The sequence below is a fragment of the Bactrocera tryoni genome, chromosome 3 (assembly GCF_016617805.1).
Source record: "Bactrocera tryoni isolate S06 chromosome 3, CSIRO_BtryS06_freeze2, whole genome shotgun sequence".
Lineage (NCBI taxonomy): Eukaryota > Metazoa > Arthropoda > Insecta > Diptera > Tephritidae > Bactrocera > Bactrocera tryoni.
Genome location: NC_052501.1, coordinates 68,839,434 through 68,857,618, shown reverse-complemented (window position 1 = coordinate 68,857,618; position 18,185 = coordinate 68,839,434). Strand labels below are relative to the sequence as shown.

The 18,185-nt window shown below is 38.0% G+C and overlaps 1 protein-coding gene across 1 annotated transcript in view; it reads left to right on the top strand.

Moving 5' to 3' along the window:
• Positions 1 to 1,054: 1,054 nt before the first annotated feature.
• Positions 1,055 to 18,185, top strand: part of LOC120770748 — a 41,222-nt gene continuing 24,091 nt past the window's right edge. Inside the window, exon 1 of the mRNA XM_040098335.1 lies at positions 1,055 to 1,161. The gene's annotated coding sequence lies outside the window, so the exon portion shown is untranslated. The remainder of the gene's footprint in view (positions 1,162 to 18,185) is intronic.

Genomic DNA, 18,185 nt, shown 5'->3' with positions numbered 1-18,185 from the left:
GCCGATATACGGTATCAAGTTTAATATTTTCGGTATCAAAATGTCGACAGGGAACAGGAAACTTACAATTTTTAAAGCTTTTCAGTTAAATTAACAAAAAAAAAAAATATTTAGTACCGTTTTTCGGTATTAAGTTTAATCATTTTGCTATCAAAATGCCAGCAGATAGAGAACAGAAAGCGACATACGGTATCAAGTTTAATGCTTTCGGTATAGGATTGTCAACAGAAAACAGAAAAGCGTGTTTTTTATATTATAATTTAAATAGCATAGAAAATACTAGTTTTAAACTAATACATTTCGAACTAGTTTGATGCTGTAATCTTCTGTATACTTACTTACTTATGTATGTTGAGAATGCTCCACTTTTCATTGCCGTTCAATGGCATTTGACAAGTGTTATTGCGGCTTGCTGTTATTGTTCTGTTTATTTACACGAATTTCTATGAGACGCCGCCAAGATGCTGCGAATGTGTAGACACTAAAGTGAGGCATTTATTCGTGACAAAATATATACGGTAACGTTATGTGAGTTGGCAAGGTCGTTGGAGGAAAATTACTTATTGCAGATTCGCAAGCGAAAAACAATGGGTTTTCAACTAACAACAAAAACAACATGACAACAAAGTATTCAGAAAATAATTAAGCACATTATGGCAAATAGTAGTGTTGGGAGAAACTAAGCAGAGTTGCCACTGATGAAGATTTCAGATTTCTCATGACATTGGTGTAGAACAGTAGAGTTTCTCCGCTTGGCATTGCAGCGCTCAGCTGTAAATTTTATGTAATTTATATAAACATATATGTGTGTAAAGTTATTTTTATTTTTTCACCTTTTCGTGCTCTTTTGCGCACTGCCATTGCCTGCCTTTGCAATTGTTCGCTGTTTGCGGAAACATGATGCTGCATTTTACACCGTTTTTGTTCGCAGTTTTCCTGCCTTTGCATTCGCATTGTAAACTTTATTTATTGTTATAATTGAACGACACTTTTATGCTTAGTTATTGTTAATGACAACAATAAACACAACAACAATTTTACTCTTTTCAGCCACTAAAGAGTCGAAGTAAAACGGGCGTTACTTGGCGCTTCGGGCAAAACAAAGTGAGACGACAAAGGAAACGAGGAGGCGAGAGAAGCTGTATAATCAGCTTACAAGAGGTAAATGCTTTCGAATTGTTTAAGTAATTTATTGTGCTAGAAGGTTAAGTAACATGAATTTATTAGCGCGGCGCCAAATGAGCGTGTCTAATAGCTAAAGTAGCAGTAAAGTAATATAAATTTTGGCAGCTTGAAAAAATCGAATTATTAAATCGTTGCCCGTTGCGCGGTGGTGTGTGTTAAATTAATTTGTTGATTTATGAAAAACGCGGAAACTATTATTAATCAAAATTTTTTTGTATTTGTTACAAAAAAAAAATTTTAAAATTATTTATACTCATAAAAAGGAGCAGGAAAGAATTGAATTTTTTTGTTTGATTATATAACTGAACGCAGTTAAAATAATGATATTTGTTATATTTCACATATTTCATAAATACCTTTTTTAAACTTATAGAAAAAAAATTTAATCATATTAAAAAAAAAAATTTTAATGGCTGGCAACCTTTCGCAGAAATATGTTCCATAAAAATAGCAGTGAAGTAACTTAGTTTAATAGATGTTTTTTACAATTACAAATATATTTCTTAGAATACGAAATATCAAATAGGTGGCAACGCTCTTCACAATTTTACTCGACATGCTATGCAAATATTTTAAGATTACTTTAATTATATTATAATATATACATACATATATACTAATACTCCACTTTTTTCCACCAATTTAATATAAAATAAAATTTTCATTATGTGGCAACCCTCTTCAAAATTATAATTGGGATATTTCTCAAATTCTTCTTTTTATAACTAGTATAATGAAAAAACTATTTTTTAAAACTTATTTAAGGAAATTTTCGAATTAGTTGGCATCCCTGCTCAGAAATCTATTCCACTAAAATATGTTTAAATCAATTTAGTTAGTAAACATATACTAATAATAATACTTTTTTGTTTTTCATCCACTTAATATAAAATTAAATTTTTATTCGTTATGAAATATTTGGCAGCTCTGCTCAGAATTTTATTAGATAAAAATATGTAAAAAGCAATTTAGTAAAATACACATATACGAATATTTCACTTTTTTCCATAAATTTAATATAAAATAAAATTTTTATTAGTTGGCAACTCTATTTAAAACTGTAATAGAGATGCTATTTCACATATTTTTCAAATTTTATCTGGCAAAATTAAAAAAAAAAACAAAAAAAATTTTTTTTTTAATACCTAGTATATTGAAAAAACGATTTTTCAAAATTTATTTTTAAAAAATTTGAAATAGTTGACAACCCTGCGCAGAAATCTATTGTACAAAAATATTTATAAACTAATTTAGTATAATATATATAAACAAATACTTCATAAAATTAATATAAAATAAAATTTTTATTAATTGGCAATCTGCTTCAAAATTATTGGAAAGATCTTATTTCATATGTGTTTCAAATTCATACTGTTATCAATATTGAAATAACAATTTTTCAAAATTTACATATTTAAAAAAAAATTCCAAATTTCCAATTTTTCCACTTGAGTATAGTTATTTATATTAATACTTCACTTTTTTATCAATTTATTATAAAAAATTTTTTATTAGTTGGCAACCCTATTCAGCACTTTGTTTTAACTGTAAGCTCCGTAAAGCTCTACAACTTGTTGCTCATAATGCAGATATCACTTATTTTTTTAATTTGTTGTTATAAGTTTGTTGTTTTAATGAAATGTGTAAAAGAGCTGGCAACTCTTTTCAAAAATAACTTCGACAAAAATGTTTTAAAACAGTTTAGCATTAAAATGAACAAATAACAGTTGTAATTTTTTACAATTTTATCAATTTAATAGCTGAAGAAATTTCGAATAGGTGGCAACCCTGTGCAAATTTTGTTGTAAGCTCCGTTAAGCTCTACCGTTTGCTGCTAACAGTGAAGCATAGTGCTCCTCATTACTTAAATTCACTGCTACAAGTTTTGTATGTCTATTTATATTTAATTAAAATTTTAAACAGTTGGCAACCCTTCTCAGAAGTACTATCTAAAATATACTTTTAACTCATTTAGCATTATAATAAATGTCAAATAATTATAATTTTTTATTATTATATCAATATCAATACAGAACACGAAATATCGAATGGCTGGCAACCCTATGTAAGATTTTATTTTAACTGTAGGCCCCGCTAACTGCTTTGGTTTTATGCATATAATGAAGCTACTCTTTTTTATTTAAATTTTTCACCACACATTTTGAAAGATAGGACATCCTTCTAATTAATTTTGCTAGACATTTTGAAAGGTATGGCAACCTTCCAAACTGTTTTTTTTTTCAATTGATTAATTGAATTGTTAGTCTCTTAAAAATATTTTAGTTTGCTACCCACATTGTAATATTTGAAACTTAATATTTTCCACAGCGACCTTAATCCAATCTTGTGGAGTTACTTGCACCCTGTTTTGAGAAACTCCAGGTTCTTAAATGCCCAAAAGGAGGATTTGCTTTAACTTACTGTGACAATTTGACAATTCTATGCGTTGATGCTACGTCACGTCTCTGTCATCATCGTAAGAACTATCATTTTATTTACAAGAGTACATTTCACTCATACGTAGAGAGCACAAAAGAATGAACTCTCCCAGACGATTATAAAATATAAACTCACTAGGTTAGGTTACGTTGCACTGGCTGGTTGTCAAGCTATACATAGAAATTATTTCAGGCTTGCACCGCGACCTAATGTCATACATAGACCCACAGGTCCTTTGTAATGCCAGTTAGAGGTTCAATATGAACTAAAGTTTATGTTGTGCAGGACGTCAACGCTTTTTTCGAAATTGAATAGAGATTTAATATCTAATTCTGATGCTTCATTCGCTATTCGCTTGTACTGCGAAGCTCATAAATATCTAAGCCGAGTTTTAGATAAGAGCGGACATAAGCAAAGCAGTTGCTCCAGCGTCTCTCCCAAGCCTACCTACTTTTCTGCACTTTCTACATGTTTTATCATTGGTAAAGCCCATACGTCTCTCAGTTGATGCCAGTAAGTTGTGACCTGTGACTGGTCTAACAATCGGCCTGCAGTCTTTTCGAGATCGTATGAGTAGAAAGCTTGCATGCTTGCCTTCCGCTCCCTTGCACATGTTTTTGACGATCTTACATGCCCCTAAGGTATTCCATCTCACCTTGATCCGTTTGTCAGTCAGAAAGAACTTGTGGTCTGGAACCCAGTGTTGCTGTATTGATTTATGACATCTTTTAATAATAAAGAGTATTAATTTCAATTTCTCACCTCTTCTAAGTTTCACAACATTTTCGTGCACTTATTAGTCTATATGTATTAACTCGCTTTAACGGGCTCTAAATTCTAACTGAAATCTTTTCGTTTGTTGCTTAATTCACCCAAAAAAATAAATAGATTTCGAAAAGTCAGCAACTGAATTGCTTCGGCGAAATAATCTAAAATGCTTTAGCTATAAAATGAAATTTTTCAATTTTGTGTCTCAGCGATTTGATTAATTGCAGCGAGTAATGGCCCTACATTCCTAAACGACTCTAGTGTTCTTTTATTTATGGAAGCCATTAATGTTGCCGATTTTTTCAGTGTTTATCTAATGTATCAGCATCAACAAAGATACATGTACATATGTATGTATATCTACAAAAAATACAAAATTGTCAGTATTTCTATTTAAACTATAAGAAGCTGGCTTTGTATTTACATAAGTTCTTTATTAAAAATGATATCGGATGGTATGTAGTTCCGCTTTTATAGCTCAGATGCAGGTTAAAGAGGTTTGTCAAGGTCGACTAAATTTGAGATTAATTAAAATATTTTAACCAATTTCATATAATTTAATTAAAAAGTAAAAACTTTAAATTCGCCTGCACCGAAGCTACGATACCCTTCACAGTTGCATTTATTATAGAAACTATGCTTTATGTTAAACTCAATTTGAAAACTAAACCGTTTCGGTTAGGTCTTTCGAATCTTCAAGTCAAACAAAAAAAACGGAAAATTCCTGACAAGAATTTTGAGCGAACCGTTTGTATGGAGCCATATAGTATTTTATAAGGATTCGATCTGAACAATTTCTTCAGATATTGCACCCCTGCCCTGGACAAAAACCCGATTCTTAGAAAAACAAGGATGTGTGGAAAATTTCAGAGTGATATTTCAAAACCTGAGTTTCTAGTTTTCGTATAAGTCGACTTAAAAACATACAACGTCTCGTGTATTTAACGTGGGTTACTGCTGAAGACAGTTGATCAGCGCTCTGAAAATGTCAGGCATTTTCTGTACCAATTTCTGGCTGTGTGAAAGGGACACACTAACCACTTTGGTAGGTTTCGAGGGCCATCTAAAATCTCTGCCGTACTTTGTGTCCGGCACACGCTTGCAATGTAACTTCACATTCAGCTGAGAAAGTGTTAGTTCTTCCCCCGTTCGGGTTTTAACGACAACCACCACGATACTGCCCGAGAGGCCAATCCGCATGAGCAGGTTGGAGCGATCTTCAAGGGCTCCTGCTTCCTGTCGTACTAGAATTAAGTCTCCGGTCAGACCTCTAAGCCAAAACTAATAGCAGTTGAGCTTTCATACTGCTCTGGAGACCAGGGGTTGGACCCCATACGCACTCACCACTCACACAAGAAGTTAACTCTAACACCTAGTTGAACGGCTTCGACGCCTAAACAATTCACGCGCAGACGACCCTAAGCTTTCGGCATTCCGACTAGTGGAGATCATACCGCCAACATCTAACATTCATCAGTCCAGCTAATTCCCATTCCACCCAGATCCCTAATGTCCGAGTACATCAGGCATTGTAAAGGCGGATAAACGGAGATAACTAACACAAATTGACTCAACTCACTGCTTGTTCACGGACCGTTCCCACGACACTGGGGTCTACGTAACCGGAACGGGCTCGGATTTTTCGGCAGCATTATTCAAAAATATTTTAGGAATGTTTTCTGCTGCTAAAACTACAACACCACAACCTAAACAACCTAAAGTAAAAGGAAAAAGTAGTTTTGTGGTCAGTGCTCTTGCAAAGGGTTTTCGTCTCAAATTGAATTTATTATTTAGGAAGTTTTTCAATACGTTTATAATACGGACTCGTAAGGACTGGACTCGCGCATAATGTGAAACGAAATGACTAATCAAATTTTTTGGAAAATGGCGGCCAATTATTGTATAGGATCAGAACCATTCAGTGGCTTCAAATAGAGTCTTATTAAGGCCACTTTTTGCAGCACTCATTGGTCTCTGCAGGTTAAGGTGAATAGGTCAATAAATGGGTTTTCAGTCGACGGAGAACTGTTTTATATATTTATCCCTGTGGCGAAGGCAACTGAAAATCTGCTCCACGCTTGCAAGGCGATTGCATGAAGAAGCAGCATAGACAACTCAGTGACCTATTCGTAAAAGATTCATGTAGCCTATATTAACCGAAGTACAACGTTAGGTTTTCTAAATGCGCGACGCTGGGTCTGAAGTTGAAATGAGTTGTCTCCTTACTCATTTCACAATTGAAGAAAGTTCGTTGTAGTCTTATATTTGTTACTAACTATCTAATCATACAATATTTAATTATTATTTGTGAAGCTTCTGATCAGCTTCCACCTATTAAAACCTTTCAAAGTGGACTGATGAGGTAAAGTACTTCTGTATGGCTGTTGGTGTTTGTCAAAAGCATCTTCATCCCTAATAAACTCAAAGTTTTTATTAAACATGCCAAACTTTTATAATTTAGCAAGTTCGCTGAAGTTTTGTTGTTGTATCCATATCTTATGTACTTGCGCCGAAATCAGGTAAGTTTCATTAATTTGAAGCGCTGACAAGTTTTCACCTGAAATTGCGGCCAATTGCAACACGAAGTGGTCGTGAATTTTCCCTTTCCAGTTTAACCAGCTCCGGCGAACACGATTTGCTGCACCAGTTGCCCAGTTGTTCACATATTTTTAACAACTTAAATAAAGCAGCGAGTTTCACTTGTGCGATCCTGTGATATCGCAGCATCTCCCGCACATACCCAGCCACATAAGCAGAGACAGCCAGACAAATGTATAACACGAGTGTATGTGTGTGCGTGTACTTGTAGCGCATTCACTATTTGGACACTTATTAACGTGCCTACATAACTACAAACATACACATATATATATATATTTACATTCATACATATACATATGTATATAAGTAGTTACATTGCGGCCGCGCAGCCAACGCAGTCTTTAACACGGCACAGTATAAATTCATTGAAGAGTTTACGCGCCCTGGTCACTCAGCGCGTTTCACTTTGCCGCATGCCACCATTATTACTCGCAGTTGTTTTGCGCTTATTTGCTGCCATGCCGCTTTGGCGTAATTTGACGTTGTCCATCTGCGCCAATATGGTTGGCGATAAGTGGCGCAGCTAATCTCTGATGTGAAAATTATCGGTTTACAACAGCAATAACAACGCCAACAATGCGCGCACACGGCGCAAAGGGTTGCACGGAGCCCTACCATTGTGTACACAGACGCCGCGCCGCGAGCGAGTGAGCGATAAGCCCAATAATAATAACACCAGATCTCCATGCAGCAACACACATACAGTACATACATACCGACATTTAGTTGTAACTCTAGGCGTTCGGACAATGAAACGGCATACACACAACGACGCGCGCGCTTACGGCGCGTACAAGCAATGAGGCGCTGCACCACAATAAAGGTGGGCGCGCGCGCGCGCAACACAAAGCGCGCTACAATTTTTATGTTTATTGCGCCTTAATAACGCGTGTTTACAAACAAAACGCGTCCATGTCCGTCCGTCCACCTCCACTGCGCCGTGCCGGTCACGCTACCCTTTTCACTTTCTACCTTCGCTCTAGTTGGTAGTCTACCGCGCGCATCTCCGCGCCCTCACTTGTTGCCACGTTTTCAGGCGCGCCAACTGCGCAATCAGTGGCCGACAATCATTGGCGCTGCGTCTGCTGTTTTGGCACTTTGTGCGCCAATAATTTGCGACTGCGCCTGGTGGCTGCGTCTGCGTGTTGCCCATAATGGCAGTGCGTTTGCATCTGCGGCTGTGTCTGCGCATGCGCACGCGCACGCGTTACACAAAACAAATTATAGGTTGATGCGCGCAATAAGTGTGCAGAAAGTGCCTGGATTTTATTGTATATTGGCAGCTGGCGGCGTTTCTCTCTATGCGTTTCTAGGCTTCTTCAACATTCTTCGTGTACTGCCGAGCGCCACCGCATAGTGTAACACAACGCGCTTAAATTGTACTGAAATGTAACGAATGATGGGTCACAAGTTGGCGCTTGCGCTTGAAGAGTTTCGTTGGATAGTGAATCTTTAATGCCTTATCAAAGAATCCATGTTATGCTGGAAAAATGTTCTCTGTGAGTCATTCTGAAAGTTGAGAGAAGATGAGTGCGCTAACTAATAAGAGGAGCATCCGTTTTTCAATAACTTTTTTCGATCAAACAATTCTTGAACTCCATAAGGCCGTATCCTTCTTTGCTAAAACAACTGGTGGTATGCCAGAAACTCTCTCGGGAAACTTAACCTACATATCTCTATTCGTATTTATTATAGTCAGTATTATAGGTATGTAAAGATAAATTCGGCGAGATTTACTAACTCTCTCCTAACGAAATAAATCGTACGCCAAAAAAGTTCATAGGTCCACAAAAAATCAACGTGAGAATTATTGCCAATTAAAGTAGAACTGAGATAGACACCGAATTTCCTTTGATGAGTTATTTCTTATGTATAAACTGGTTGAGAATTGTACACAATTATTTGTAACACGAATGAAATGTGGGAATACTAATAACGCAAGGTCCATGTAGAAGAGAGGAACGCCGATTTCGCTTTAATGAGTTATTTCTTATAAACTGGTTGAGAATTGCGCACAATTAATCGTAAAACGAATGCAATTTGGGAATACTTGTATAAAAAAATTGGATTTAAATCGCGAAAAACGTAATCCTGTATATGTTATTGATAAACGCCGCAGTGTACTTTGCAGATAGTGAATTATTAGGGTTTTCCTAGCGGTGAAATTAGTTTCATGCCGCATATAGATGCGTACGATGTTGTGTGTTGATTGGCTACACTTTTCGTTTAACCGACAGTGCGTTGCCAAGAAATGAGATTTTAATAAATAAGTAGAAGCTCTACAGGGGTTTCTAGGGCAATTTTGAAGTAGCAACCAGTGAGCAATGAGTAATATGGTAGTGGTCGAGATGGAGACAAGTTTAATGGTAAGTACGAAATGGACAAGGTTCGAAAAAGTGCTAGGGTTGATCCACGGACTAAAGATTCTACCTGGTCAGCTTTGAACGCTGATACTTTGTGATATTCTAAACTCTTAAAAATGGTCTTGGTCACAAACCGATGAATTTTTTTTCCAAAAATTCCGTAAGATGGCATAAAACAAAACCATTACGTCTGCAGAAAATACGTCTACCGAGCTCTTTCAACCGCAGTATGGCAAAACTCGGACAGAAGAGAAGGAAGCAACTAGAACTGCACCTTGCCTTGCTCTGAATGCTAGCTACAATGTATTTAGCTTCGCGGATTGTGGTCTTCCTAAGATCCCAAAAGCGGCGATTAGGAGCTTGCTAATGGCAAGTAATACAGAGGACCTCTTATTTTTAACTTTGATCTAGGAGGATCTCCCAGCCGCACAAATTCTGGGTGATGACCAGTACTTGTCGAGCTCAAGGAAGGTTCATAGATTAAGCGGTAGAGCGCAAAAGGACAACGGGTTACCCACTCATTCCTAATGTAATGAAATTGTGTTAAGAGCTCGCATTTCTACAAGCAAGCTTTTTGGATTTGCAGATCGCGACGATTCCGCTGTGACCAAGCACTTAAGCAAGTCATATAAAAAAGAAGTCAATAATATCAACAAATATCTCGGATAGAAGACAGAATATAATTGAGGTTTTGCAATGCGAGCTATGGTCTGTTTTGCCCTCTCCTATACGAGTATCACATATGGTCACACAGGTCCAGCACTCTGAATAATGCCAGGATCTTGCTGGTAGCGACTTAGGTGATGTGATTCCTGTCTACGTAGATGAATCCTAGGACCCTGTTGTTGGTTCTACTAATTTCTGAGCAATCTAGAATCAGGTGTTCTGGAGTTTCCTGTTCAATGCCGCAAAATCAGCAGTTTACGCAAGAGGCTATGCCCATGTTGGACAAGTGCTACCTGAGCTTACAGTGCCCTGTATAAGGCGCGACAAAGAGACGAAATTTGTCACGGGGCAGATTGATCATATCTCCAAACCTTGTGGGGTGTAACTTCCTAGTAGTAGCTCGGCGTGGCGCATTCCTGTTTTCTGCTGGAAGATCTCGGACACTCCTTCAATAGTGTTGAGCGCACTGTCAGCGAGCTCAAGGCCAGTAAACTGAATACATTAGATCTGTTCTAAAATCTTCTGATAGAATTATCTTACTACACAAAAAGAAAGGTTCTCCAAACTGCCGAGCTCACGGATCTTAGCCGTATAAAAGTTCGCGCCCGTTCGGTTGTGGAATGAATATGTTTTTTTTTGGTTTTTTTATTACTTTTATAACCATATTTGGTAGGCAGGTTAGTATCAACATTGAGTACCTACCAAAAATAAAGACTTCAGTCGAACCAAGAACTAGCTTATGAGTCTGACATGTCTCCGACGTGAAATGAAAGTAAAACAAAAAGTTCAATGGTAAATGTTAACTGGGTTATCGATGCCAACAATGATGCCAATAAGGCGTTACATTGTATTGGCAGTTCTAGGGCATATGCCGCGGCATTGGAACCCAGACGCAAGCATAGGGAAATAAAGGCGCATAAACTGCTGGTCACTGTGTGATGGACTCCAGGCAGTCAGAGGTGCCATAATAGCAGATCACTTTGTGCCACATTATGGCGTAAAAGTGCAAATCCAGTTCAGCGGTTATTCTCGTGCACTTATAATGTACTTATAGCACACATATGTATTTGTACATATACAAACACACTGGTGTTAGTATGGATGGGAAGTCTGTTTAAAGACCCGATAACCGTTTCGTTTGATTTTGATTTTGACTTCATAAGAGTGACCATTTGAAAGGAAAGGTAAGCAAATAAATTTTTATATCCAGAAAAGGTAAATTCAAAACAAATTAGTCAGATCAGATCACTTTAAAGTACAGCTGCCATACAAACCGAACGATCAAAATATTGTCTTTATTTATAAAACCTTTTTATTTGTTGAGATATCCTCACAAAATTTTGCAGGAACTACCATCCCAGGCAATGATATATTCTCCGAAGAAATCGTTCAGATTGGATCACCATAACATATAGCTGCCATACAAACCGATCCATAAAAATCATGTCCTCATATGTGAAACTTTTTTATTTGTTGAGATATCCTCATGAAATTTCGCGTGAATTACCAACTAGATCAACGATATACTCTGTGAAGAAATTGTTCAGATCAGACAACTATACCATATAGCTGTCATACAAACTGGTCAATCAAAATTCTGTAGTTGTATGGAAAACTTTTTTATTTGTTGAGATATCCTCACGAAATTTCGCAGGAATTACTAGCCAAAGCAGGAATATATTCTCCGAAGAAATTGTTCAGATCAGATTGCTATAAGATACAGCTGCCATACAAACCGATCGATAAAAATCAAGTCCTCATATGCAAAACTTTTTTATTTGTTGAGATATCCTCACGAAAATTCGGGTAAATTACCAAATAAATCAACAATATATTCTCCGAAGAAATTGTTCAGATCGGGCTACCATAACATAAAGCTGCCATACAAACCGATCGATAAAAATCAAGTCCTCATATGCAAAACTTTTTTATTTGTTGAGATATCCTGACGAAATTTCGCGTAAATTACCAACTAAGTCAACAATATATTCTCCGATGAAATTGTTCAGATCGGACTACTATAACATATAGCTGTCATACAAACTGATCAATCAAAATCCAGTATACTACTTGTAACGCTTCTGTGAAGGGTATTACAAGTATAGCTACGATGCAGTTGAAATTCAGTGTTTTCATGTTTTTCACTGCTAAACTCCGCTTCAATTTCCATTCATGAATTTTCCATTTTCCAAAGAAATTGAGAAACTGTCACAGCAGTCTGGTCACTCAATACTCGTACTCGGTTTCCCCCAACTCAATCGCTTTTTGCGCAAATTTCTTTCGATTTCCCATCGAACTATTTTCTCAGTGCAAACCAGCTCTGCTACCTGCACGTCTGCCCGCTTGGCGCTGCTGTTGTGCGACACTTCAGTTAGTCAGTCAGTGAGTTAGTCGGTGAGGCTGCGAAGATTTGTAGCCACCACTGACCACACAAGCACACACACACACACACACACACACACACACAAACTAATTTCTTCGTATGCATGCATTTGTAGTTGACTTCGTTGTTGTTGTGCCTTTTATTGCAATTTTTGTTTGTTTGTGGCATGCAACGGACTTAGCCTGCGGTGCACTGCATTGTTTATATAGACTTAATGACCATTCAAATATACATATTATCGCGTTTGTTTAATCTTAATCATAATTTTATTTTGTTTTTGTTGCGCATTTGCTCATAAAATATTTTTATTGCAAATTTCATAGTCAAATATTTCGCTCTATGCACACGCAAGCACAAACATACTATACATATACAAACACTGGCACACATATGTATAAATGTGTGTAGTTAAGCTTAGGCTCTTCCATACATAGTGTGTTTGTAGGTGTTTTTGTTTCTTTGCGTTGCTGAGAAGCTGTGCCACTGCAGTGTCTGTGGTAGGTTGGGTCTTTAACTATTATTTGTTGCTGTTTTTGTGTTGGGCACACCCAATTTTACTGGCGATCTGTGCGAGTGCATCGAATGTTTGCGGAAAGAAATGTTGTGGCAAATAAAAGAATTACTCAGATAAAAGCTAAATGTAACATAAAATCGATTTTATTTTGAGAAAAGAGCTAAAAGCCCATTCTAAGGCTTGCACTTGGTCAGCAAATGCCCAACGGACATACATACGAATATTTGTATTTCTATGCTGAAAACAAACACGAGAAAAAACCTTAATACGGTTGCACCGAAGCTATAATACCATTCACAAATACAAAGGATTCTTTAGAAGCTTTTGAATCCGTTCGTTCAGTTTGTATTGCAGCTATATGCTATTGGGGTCCGATCTGGTAGATTTCTTCGACGACTGCATCATTATCTTAGATAATTTCTTGAAGATATCTCTTTAAATGGAAAAGTTTTCCGTAGGATCCTTTAGTTCTGATCATTCAGTTTGTATGGCAGCTATATGCAATAGTGGTCCGAAAACGGCGATTCCGACAAACGAGAAGCTTCTTGAAGTAAAAAGGACCTGGGGAAAATTTCACATCAATATCTCAAAAGCTGAGGAACTACTTCACGTATTTACAGACCGACAGACGAAAGAATATTCTTTGTCATTTATTTTTTGGAGATTGTCTCTTTTAACTATTGGCTGCGGCTTCGTTTCAGATCCTCTGTCCGTTGCGTCTAATTTTCGATGACTCGTTTTAGCATTTCGACTGGTAACAGGCAAATGAGACGCGTGATGCTTTGCTCCAAAGCCTGAATCGAAGCGGGAGTGTCCGCATAGACTTCAGACTTTACATATTCCCACAGGAAAGAGTCTAATGGTGTGATATCACACGATCTTGGTGACCAATCTATTGATCCGAAACGTGAATATATTATTACACCGAAGTGTTCTCTCAATATATCCATTAATTGATGAGATGTGTGGAAAGTGGCGCCTTCTTGTGGAAACCAAATGTCACCGAGATCACGAGCTTCAAATTCAGGCATTAAATAGTCGGTTATCATCGCGCGATAACGATCGCCATTGACGGTTACGTTCTCACCGACATCATTTTTAAAGAAATATGCACCGATGATACCACCGGCGCACAAACCACACCAAACCGTTTTTTTTTCTGGATGAAATGACAGCTTTTGAATCTTTTCAGGTTGCTTTAGTCTAAAATGAGGCAATTTTGCCTGTTTACATACCCATTGAGCCAGAAATGGGGCCACATCGCTGAATAAAATTTGGCTTGAAAACGTTGGATTTTCTTGGAACTTTTCAAGAGCCCATGGAGCGAAGCAATGTCGCTTGGGAAAGTTGAGCGGCTTCAGTTCTTGCACAAGCTATATTACGCTTTCAATTTAAGATCTCGATGTAAAATGCGCCAAGTCGTTCCATACCAGACCATAAGTTGAACGAAACATTCTTACGCTGAATATCCAATGGTTCCCCGTTAAAAGAAATAAGAGCGGACGAACTTAACACTTTCATTCTTATATTGCTTAAGCTGCGTTGTGTTAAGCTCGATCTTTTTCTTTTTAATACCTTAATTTCGAAGGCAAAAGAGCACTTTAAGTACTTGAAATATCTTGAGCGCTTCCTTAAATTTATTGAAGCCATTATAGAAAGCAAAGCAGGCCAGTCACATAATAAAAGAAGTACAGCTTAAAGCTTCTTAGCAGTTCTGATTGGATAAATCCTACTACATAGTGCATAGGCTCATCGATTAACAAATGCTTTCCGAACCATATTAAGCGACGCTGCTGAAGTTCTAGCTAGTATGCTGCCCATTGACATCCAGTGAGATGAATTCGCGCGATTGTTCCAGCTATCAGAGCCGTCTATGGGCGTAAATAGTAGGAGAGAATCAAAAGCATCATAATGTGGCAGCAACGGTGGCAAACCTCAGCCAAAGAACGGTATACAAGCCATCAGTCAGTCCGTATGATGGATGAGACTTAAAGTCTTTCTCTCTCCCATGAAGTTCTACTTAATCCGGTGGTTCCGTGGGAGAGATATAAGTTGGGAGTTTAAAGTTCCTCAATCCGGCTTTCGTTGCTTCCTCCCACTAAAGAAAAAAACCAAAAACCCTACCGTACGGGTACCAAAACAGTCCAGTCCAATTGCAATCAGTCATACCTTCTATTTCTAGAAAAAAATACGACGCATTGCAAGAAGCTTCTCAGATAGGGACGTTTGGCAATTCTTAGCTATTTTTGAACAAAGTTTTCATAACATTTTGCTCAGACCGTTTGTGTAAAAGCAGTATTCTGTATTTCAAGCGATGAACCAACCCCCTAAAAATCTTTAACTGCTAGCGTTGTTATTAGTTTCAGAGGAAAAATGGATGTTGGTGGATGGAAATCGGGCTCTTTCGGCGAATTAGTCATCAATACGGAGGGGTAGACTAATAATGAAGTCCTTTGTGATGCCATTGAAAAAGAAAACTCCCGTGTTCGGACTTACAGATTGGCGAAGCGCCTCGTAGCCAATACATAGTTACACAAGCCCTTAACTTCAACACCCGCCAGTTCGGTGGGATGTCCAAAGGTATGCGCCCCCAAGCGTCTAAGTCTTGACCTCCCAAACGCTTGGCAGTCAAGCAGGAAGTGCTGGATGGAGAGGTTATAAATATTCCTTTTACGAATTCACTAGACTCGTAAAAAATTCGTTATCATACTACAGCTGATGTGTGTCGCCATTCGTTCTTTGTGAAATTTTTAAAAAGTATACAAAACATGAAACCCTGATGGGGCGCTCAAAACTAGTCAAGGTGTGTATGAACTCTGCATCAGTAGCATCAAGCTATTTTGTTCTTCAAAGAATTTCGATTTGAGTGCCGGGTGACAGCGGAAACTGCAATGTCGCTGAACTACCTAGAGACCGTACCCTTAACCTACTAATTTCATTAGATAGAGAACCTCCTGTGAGCTTGGCAAGCGGTGGTCAACGCTCACAATTTGGGAGGCAAAGAGATGCTTCTAGTCCAGCGTGGATTGCAAAAAATCCACCAAATTGACTGGACGCTGTTAAATAAGCTCAAAAGCGGTGAGGTTACACTTCTTATCGGCTGCAAATTGCCAAAGTTGTATGTGGGAAAGCAAGTCTGCAATTATGTAGTCACTTTATTCTAAACTTTCGCCAGAGTGTGGTAGAAACAATTTGGCGAAGTGTTTGGAATAGTTTAGAGTCGCCTTAACAAATTTGTGTTAGGCTCAAATTGCTGCGGCGATCTTTCGAAATCACAAAGTACACGGGTTTAAAGTTGGTCAAGTAGAATCCTGCGTTACCTTTGTTCCGAGGATAAGCCTTACGACATAAACTAGTCCAATCCCTAAGAAATATTTGCTTACAAGCTTCTCCTGATTTCAATATGCATTTACGTTGATCCGACCAAAGTCATGTCCATTGCAGCTTACAGTCAATTTGCTCATATTCTGATATCTTACTTTTACTTGCTTACATAATGAGTAGAAATATAGCTCCACCCGCCAGCGCTGTGACCCTAACAACCAAATATACGTAAGCGTATTACATGATAACAAATTTTTACACAACTTTTTGTTTTTATAAGTTGTTGTTGGCATTGCTAGTGGCAATATACGCTGTGTGTGGTGCGTTAGTGGCGCCCCAAACTCCATGGCACTCGAACTACAGCGGCTCGGCGGCTCGCTGCCGTCGACAGATCAATTGAATTGTGTTGCTAAGGTGAGTGCACACTCCCTTTCTTGCTCTGGCACTGGCTCTGGGCGAGTTCTAACTTCGCTGACCTTTGAGGTCACTGCTCACATGGTGGCATACAATGGTGGTGGACAGCAGCTACAACTTGGTGCTGCTTTGGTGGGTGCAGTTCAATTTGTAAATTGATCGTTTAAAAAGCCTGCTCGCTTACTTTCGACTGGACGGTACTCGGTTTCGAGTTAGTCTAAAAGTAGGAATAAAACGTCGAATGTTAGCTGAGTAATCGCGCAAATAAATTAGACATCTACGAGAATTGGTGTGTTTAGGAGAGGATCATACAAATTTCCGGATACTTTTCGAAATTGAATGTTTCCGCATTTTATATTAAGTCTATAATATTTAAATATGTCAGAGCAAAAGGTTTGACTCGTAAATCATATATTTTTCTCATAGTAAATAGTCTAAACTTTCTCAGAGATGAACTAAATTAAAGCCTTTATTTACAGAAGGAAACGTCGGAGACCCTATTAAAAATGTATGTATTCTTATACTGTTTCAATTCAGCCATGTCCGCCTGTATACACACGAAATGAGCTTCTAAGATATCGAACTGAAACTTTGCACACGTCTATTTCTCTTCGAAAGGCTGCTTATTTGCAGGATTCGCCGATATCGAACTGATATAGGATACAGCTGCCATACAAACTGATCGATCAAAGTCAAAATAGTGATTTTCAAAATAGTGTTTTCTCTAGGGATGTACTTTATAACATATTCCAAGTCGACTCGGTAAACTCATGCCCTCAAAATTCTCATTACGATTTGCAGTATACTGAATTTGCCCTCTTATCGGTCGGTTGTGTTATATAAAACTCTCATAAGACCCTTACAAAGGGCTTTAATCCTATCACAAATTTATTTAAACCATCAGCGTCTGTTTTAGCTATGTCTCCTGGTTAGCCGAAGGCAAGACTGCCGAGATGTTTCAATCTCAGTCTTGCAAAGGTAGGAAAATGTCGTAAAAAGTGTCACTTCCACAACTTTCGTCCGTAAAGAGTTTTAGCACTACCGCAAAGTTGGACAATCTTCAGCAAAAACTACTATTGCGGCAAGGTGAACTTGGCTAAAGGAAAGTCATTCAGAAGATCTCCTGCGTTCTACTCTAAGGCAAAAGAATGTAGCAGTTGATAGGAGCGTCAACCAGCGCCTAGGTAGCGCACGCGTGGTTCATTGATCCAGTACCAATGAAAATCCAACTTGGTCTCATTCAAAGGTAAGCGGGATGAAGGTATCCTCTCTGTCTAGCTCGCCAACATTGTAGTTTTCAGCGATTCCGCTATGGCCAGACGGTCATACGAGTCAGATGATGAAGTATCTTGATACTGCTTCTAGTGAGAACAGACACTCCTTGACTACTTTTGAAAAGACAGTTAGCGTGTTCAGTTCCAGTATAGTCGATCGGTTTTCGGAGTCCACCGCCACCGTTATAGCAGCCACTTCAGCCTGAAAAACAGTACAGTAGTCCGGTGGCCTAAAGCTAAGATTGATGAAAGGC